Consider the following 7,585-nt stretch of genomic DNA (forward strand, 5'->3'; position numbering starts at 1 on the left):
ATGAACTTTTTACTTTGGGGGAGTTTTTGTATAGAAAGTTTATTGTGGGGAAAAAAGTGAGAGAAAAGGTTTGGATGGGGGTAAGTTGCATAGATAGCATATTTTGGGTTTTTTTATAATTTTCCCTTTTTTTAGTGCATATTTTATTCTATTTTTTATTTCTTTTATTGGTCGATTCTTGACAAGATAATGGATTTGGATTGGAGATTCGAAAACTCGGACCGGTTTTTTGGACCGAGATTTTTTTAAATTGATTCTAAGTACACCTACTTCAAATTCACTGAAGACTAACTTACGTTGTAACAATTCTTCTAAAAGTTCACATTAGGCATCAATAAAGCCAACTAATATCTTTAGGGAAACGTTTTGATACTTATCTTACTGCATAGAAGATATATACTCCCTGCCCCCAATCCAACTGTCCAATGTAGATCAAGTGAGCCACTGACCGTTTGATCTTAGATCCGATGCCTCAGAGTATTTTTTTTAATTTTTTTTTACAAATTATATGATTTGAAATTGTAATATATATTTTTACAAATTATATGATTATGAAATTTGGTATGTATCATCTTCTCAATGGGACGCACAAAAAAAAAATTATTAAAACAAATATTTTTTCGATAAAATACAATGACCAAAATACTCTTGAATTTTTTAGGGGTATTTTGGCCATCTATGTTTATTAGGAAGATTATTTTTATATTTTTTTAGAGGTGTGAGTTCAAGAGAGGAATGGATGCCCAAAACTTGGTGTAAAAGTATTTTATATAAAAAATTAAAAATAAAATAGTGTTGAGAGATGACATTTTGATTGGAGCTCTCAGTCGTCCACTCAAAATGGACGGTTGGATAGGAGGAAATATATAAATTTTATGCAATAGGAAAACTATAGAAAGCTGGCCTAGATATTGAACCTTAGTTTTTAGGTCTAGAAAGATGGAGAGACATTGTGACAAGAGCTTCGGATCCCAAAGGAAATAATAATCTTGAAACTCTAGGTGATGCATATTTGTTTTATGGAAGCCTCTTTTTCTAGATTCCGGTGTGTGATTTGTGGAAGCCACGATCTTTAGAAGCCATGATTTCTAAGACTCTAGTATTTTTTGCATTTATATATGGGAAGGGTGATTTTGTTTTGAAGCCCCTGTTTCCAGTGCTTTCAATAACAATATCATTTTGACATTGTTATGTTGAAGCCACGGCTTCCATACTGATGTATGGAAGACAACTTTCACGTATGATGGAAGAGGGGTCTTTGAGGACCCCCTTCTTCCATGAAATAAACAAGTAGTAAAGAAATCACTAACCCCAGTAAAAGAGCTCATGCTTAATTGGTTAGTGCTTGATGACTTGAAACATTACATTCTAGACTCAATTCTTACCAAAAGCAAGGGCCCTCTCCCCATTAACTCACCCAAACATAAAAAAAGAAATCATTAACCCTAGCATAAAGAGTATATCCATATAGTGTGACAAAGAAATATCATACTCATTGGATTGGCATCAAAATCGCCTTAAAAAAAAGTACAAAGTAAAGGAAGGGGAAAGGAGGACCTCTTTTGATGGAAGTTAACGCATTCAGAAGTAGAGAATAGATAATATTTTGTGATTCGTGTTCTATTTATTGCTTGTTTTCTTATTCTACCGTATCATAGTTGACAACTTCTTCCTTTAGACAACAATCAGATAAAAGACATCTAGAACGAATGACCAGACAAAAATCCGAAATAAATGAAAAAACCATCATTATCATCATCATCATATTCAAAGTCTTTTCCTAACTAACTGGGTTTGGCTGATAAATGAAACAACTGTGAGTGCAAATAAAACACATTAGAAGAGCGGAAGAAATCCTTTTAACAATATGAGAGGAAGAACTCCTATGAATCCAAAAGGAATACTTATGTGCTCCCAGTGTCTCGAATTCCCTTCTAATCTCAGGAATTTTTTGCCAATTTTAGAAAAATTTTATGAAAATATTCATGACGGATCCACTATTTAACATTTTACCTACCTGTAAGTAATCCAATTCATAAGTGTATGTCTTTTTATGGGAGTTTCGAAATTATATCCATGTCAAAAAATTTGAAATTAAATCAAAATAAAATGCTAAAAAATAGTTTATATCTAGTTACTATCTTGATAATTTCCCAAGTCCAATGGTAATCGTATGAGAAAAACAAATGGGTAACGAATGAAAGATTTTTGTGGCCATTAATATGAGTTCACCAGATCATCCTAGCAAACTCTGAAAGTTGAAACGTAAGAAGTACAAACTACAGTTGAAATTTTCATCCCTCCGTATGATTAACCACTGGTTCGAGCACCAAGTTTTCACCTATCCCACGAATTTTCACCCAGTTTTGGAATTTTTCATAACGACCGGATGCATTTCTTTAATTAGCATTTTGGAGGCAAGATGAGGGAGAAAAGAGAGAAAAAGGGAGGTGGGATCTCCACATGAGAAACAGAGAGACGAATATGGTTTTGTGTCAAAGAAAAGCAGAGAGAGAAGAAGAAGCAACACATTGATAGCCAACGAGTAAATAACAGTGAAATACGCTGTCTTAAGTAGATAAAGAGGAAAATAACGACTATATTTTGACACAATAGTCTCAATAGTTTTCATAAGCATACTACTAAACCACATATATGAAATATATGTCTAGTTGATCTTTCTCTATCTCTTTTCTTGCAAAAAGGAAAGAAATCTGAAATCTAAAACAACAAAGTGAAGGCAGATAAAAGCAGCACAAGCATCTATGTGGTGCTTCCTAGTGCCCCGATTGGCTCGATCATGCAGCTGGTCATACCTGCAAGCATAAGAAAGTGAAATTGGATTAGTGTTTCTTAGAAAAATAAAAGCAGTAAATGAGTAAAACAAAACCAACAGTGAAAAGAGAGAAAGCAAAAAGAGAGAATAAACCTACTGGGGTTTGTAGTTGTGATAGGGGCCGTCCAATTGAAATCACAGCTGCGAGTGAAACCCATCCTGATAAAAGAGGTCATGATTTTGTTAACTTTGAGATGAATGTCACTGTTATGGATCCTCCGGTAAGGTGATTGGGCACTCCATCCTTTCGCAGTAACACATCTCGACTGCGTACAATTAGGGTCGAGGGACACCGCTGCGTACAACACACCAGCGGGGTCGCTGCACCTTGGCCTCAATGGTGCACCGGAGTGCATGAACAACAAAAATTACCAGCACAAATTTATGCAGAGTAAAAACCATTTCCTCTCTCTCTCGTTATCACAAACAGCTATTTGCGTCCTTTTTATCTCTCTACCTTCTCTGAATGTCCTTTTGCCTTGGAGGCTGGACTTTTTATAGTGCAGTGGGACTGAGTGGCTTAGTGCGTAATTATATTGGTAAAGAAATTTTCGAATAAAACATATTGGTAAGAAAGGTGGTTTTCTTATATATATATATATATATATATATATATATATATATATATATATATATATATATATATATATATATATATATATATGTGTGTATGTGTGTGTGTGAGAGAGAGAGAATGATTTCATGCAGCAGTTGTATAGTAGTATAATGTAGTCATCTTCAAAAATCATGTTAAAGACATTTGTTTGACATTAATTTTTAAATGTACACTCTTTTCATTTTGAAAAACAATCATAAAAAGAAAATTTTGAAAAAATACTCTAGAAAGTTTTCATTTTGGCCTAATTAATATAAGCTATCCATTTTATTGAGATGGTTAGATATAGGCCTCAGAAGGATTTTTTTATTCCCAAAATTTTAATATAGCGTTATCATCATTAGATTAATAATACTAAAAAAGAAGTAAAATTCAGATAGAATCAAAAAATATAGTTTCAATGCTGGAAAGTTTTGTGATAGCCTTAAATTATATTTTCATCTTTAGTTATAAAAATTAAAGCATAAAAAATTGTGTAAATCAAGCAGATTTATGAAAACTTGAAAATCTTGAAAATTGACGGTCGAAAAATATATCATGCACTATTTCCAAAAATTGAAATCCATTTTTTTCTAATATCCATACATCTTGATGTCGAGAGGATAAATTTGAGGATATTTGGCATCAAAACAACCTCTTCAAGTGAAAGTTTTGGGGTAGGCTCTAATTTGATTGTTTAAAGCCTATGCTCGATATATATATATATATATATATATATATATATATATATATATATATATATATATATATATATATATATATATATATATAGAAAAATAATACGCAACACCTATAAGTGAAAATGAAAAGTGATTTTGCCTATCTCTTATCACCGTCCAAAGTTCATCGCGTGGTCACGATTGCCCAGTAGTGTTTCATTTTTATTTTATTTCTACAAATAAAAAATACCTAAAATTTGGAACGTGTATTCATCAAAAATAGGGGAATCTTTGAAAATTATAAAAGAAAAATATTTTACATAAAACAAATTGACAAAATTACCCCCGAAAAGCTTCGAGGGTATTTTGGTTAATTTAGTTTTTGCAGATAATTGTTTTTATATTTTTATTAGATGCGCCTTAGTAAGATGTACATACCCTCAAAATTTCAGGTCATTCCAATTTATAAAAAAACAAAAGAAAAATAAAACACTATCGGATAATCGTGACCGTTAGATTAAATTTGGATAGTGATGAGGGTAGACGAAATCACTATTTATTTTTACCTATAGGCGTTGGAAAGACTTTTCCATTGATATATATATATATATATATATATATATATATATATATATATATATATATATATATTATATTTGGGCATAAATATTTTTTTATATTTTTCAAAGATTCACTTATTTTTATGTACACATGCTCCTCAGATCAATCTGATTTGTAGAAAACAAAATTAAAATTCAAACACTACCAAACATTCGGAATCATCTGATCGGCCTAGATTCAATTTGGGTCATTGGCGTTTACTGTAGCAGTACTCCCTTGGGCTGATAGGATCTTTCCATAAATAGTTTACAGTTCAATCCTAATTAACTTATAGGGAATGGTTGGTGTTAGCCCACAAGCTAACAGCTACAGTGTTAACCAACAGCCTAGAATGAATATGAGACTGATCCAATGATCACGATTATATTTTGTATTTAAATTTTTATTTTTTTCTATAAATACAAATCACTTGAAATTTTGAGTGTCTATTCTTTAAAAATAGGAGAATCAAAAAACAAATTTAAAAATAATATATAAAAAATAAATTGACCAAAATACCCCCAAAGATTTTCAGGGGTGTTTTGATCAATTTATAAATTGTCAATTATATTTTAATATTTTTATTAAGTGCGACTTGATGAGAAGAATGAACGCTTAAACTTTCAAGTGTTTTGGATTTATAGAAAAAAAAAAAAAAATTTTAAATACGAAATAAAATCGTGACCGTTAGATCGACTCATATTCAATCTGAAATGTTAGCTAAAACTGCACTTGTTAGCCCGTGGACTAAGTTCAGCCTTTCCCTTACTTATACTATCATACAGGCTAATCTTACGGAAAAATCAATGTTGGGTCCAATGTTTAGGAAGATTAATAGGCGACATCTTTCTTGTTTAATAATACGGCATGTAGCCCGCACTAAGTTCATTAGAAAACAATATAAAAGAGGAAGGAAAAGAGCAACAAATGTTCGTTACCAGATTAAGGTGTCATTATTATTTATATTCAAATATAGTAGGAGTTCGAAATAAGTGAGTTTCTATAAAAGAGAACATTTCCAAAGTCCACATTATGTACCTGGTCGTTTCTCTCATACAAGAAGTCAGGTCATGTGTTCCATTCCGAGCGGCCGTTTATAAAAGAACCTATGTTACCAAAACACCTCTGACAGTTCTATATTTTTCTAAAATGTTTTCAGTTCGAACTAGGAAAGGTTTAGCACTAAAATGTTAGTTGGGTTTGTTTTTGCCTTTATTATCTCACCGAAAAACTTAACTATAGCGAAAGACTTCTATATTTCTCCTGTAACACAGAAGATCTATGTTTCTTCTACCATCCAACTGTTCAATTTTGATCAAGTGAATTATTCTCTGTTTGATCTTAGATCGGACGCTTTAAAATATTTTATTTTTAATTTTTTTATACTAATTGTATGATTATGAAATTTGGTATGTACCATCTTCTCATTGGGGTGTACCTACAAAAAATATTAAAATTTGGTAAAATATAATGACCAAAATACCCCTTTAATCATTTAAGGTATTTTGATCATTTTATTTTATTGGAAATATGTTTTTATATTTTTTACAAGTGTGAATTTAATAGAGGATTGGACATCGAAAATTTGGTATCAAAATAGTTTATACAAAAAAATTAAAAATAAAATAGTATAGAGACATGACATTATGATTGGAGCAATCTTAGCCCTCCATTCAAAATGGATGGTTGGATAAGGGAAAGTATATAAGTTTTATGTTTGTAGGGGAAACATAGAAAGCCCTAAAGTACAACCATAATTAGAGATGTAAATAGCCCAATGTTAGATTTAGCCTATTATTATGATAATTAGCACTCCATTAAGGTTTTATGTCTTTTAGCTTGTTTTGGCCAACACTCCATTAAATTCTGTGATGGCATTTACAAGGTTTCTCTTTCTAGGCTTTCATTAAGAGATTGTTATATCTTCATTTGGAAATTACTTCCATCGATGCATATGTGGCTTATGAAAGTACTAACTGAAAACCAGGTCTCTCTAGAGAGAGAGAGAGAGAGATGCATGTATGGCTTATGAAAGTATTAACTGAAAACCAGGTCTCTAGAGAGAGAGAGAGATTTTGATTTTGGTTTAGGTTTAAAGCACCATGCCAACAACTTTCTCTCTCCAAAAGAATTTTTGACATGGAAATTTGGGAAGGGGTTGTTTATCCAAACCCAACACGCCAGACGCTGAGAGAGGGAGAGTCATTATTTGTAGCCAGTGGACTACAGTATAGTACAGTGGTCAATTTTGTAATAGACCATTATTACCAGCATGAAGAAAGAGAGCAATTTTGTAGTCAGCAGACCACAAGTGTACCTGTAGAGTGATCAAATTTGTATATAATGTACAATATAGTGATCAATTGTGTATTAGCATTACAAGTATATATTAAGGTTTAGAAATTGGTCTCTGCCAAGGCACTTGGACCTTGACTGAGGTGTGTAACTCAGCCACATCCATGGGCTTGGCTGAGTCACACACAACCACAAAAGGTTAAAGAATAGTATTTCTTTAAAACAATTAAAATAAGAAACAATAGAAAAGGAAACAAAAAATACTATAAGACTAAAAAGTTGAAAACTCCAAGTGATATGGATTTTTATAAAAAAAAATAAAAAATTTCAAGTGATTTGGATTTGTATAAAAAAATGAAAAATCAAATACAAATGAAATCGTGATCACTAGATTGAGCCCACATTCAAATCTGGATCATTAGCTAACACTGTAGCCATCTGCCCGTTAACATGATCTTTTATATATATAAATATATATATGCGAAAAGGTGATGATCAATCCAAAAGCTAAATCTATCACTTGTGTCCAAGGTGGTTTGGAAATTCACATACAACAATTAATCACATTAAGAGAATTTC

The 7,585-nt window shown here is 31.7% G+C and overlaps 1 long non-coding RNA gene across 1 annotated transcript; it reads right to left on the minus strand.

The window, feature by feature from the left end:
* Positions 1-2,522: 2,522 nt before the first annotated feature.
* Positions 2,523-3,302, minus strand: LOC148779822 (uncharacterized). Its single transcript, XR_016044215.1, has 2 exons — positions 2,934-3,302; positions 2,523-2,816 (listed from the first exon to the last, which is right to left on the minus strand). It is a non-coding gene; the product is annotated as an uncharacterized LOC148779822 (long non-coding RNA).
* Between the last annotated feature and the right edge of the window lie 4,283 nt (positions 3,303-7,585).

Source organism: Amborella trichopoda, chromosome 11, assembly GCF_054954075.1.
Source record: "Amborella trichopoda isolate Santa Cruz 75 chromosome 11, AtrichopodaSantaCruz75HAP2 v2.0, whole genome shotgun sequence".
Lineage (NCBI taxonomy): Eukaryota > Viridiplantae > Streptophyta > Magnoliopsida > Amborellales > Amborellaceae > Amborella > Amborella trichopoda.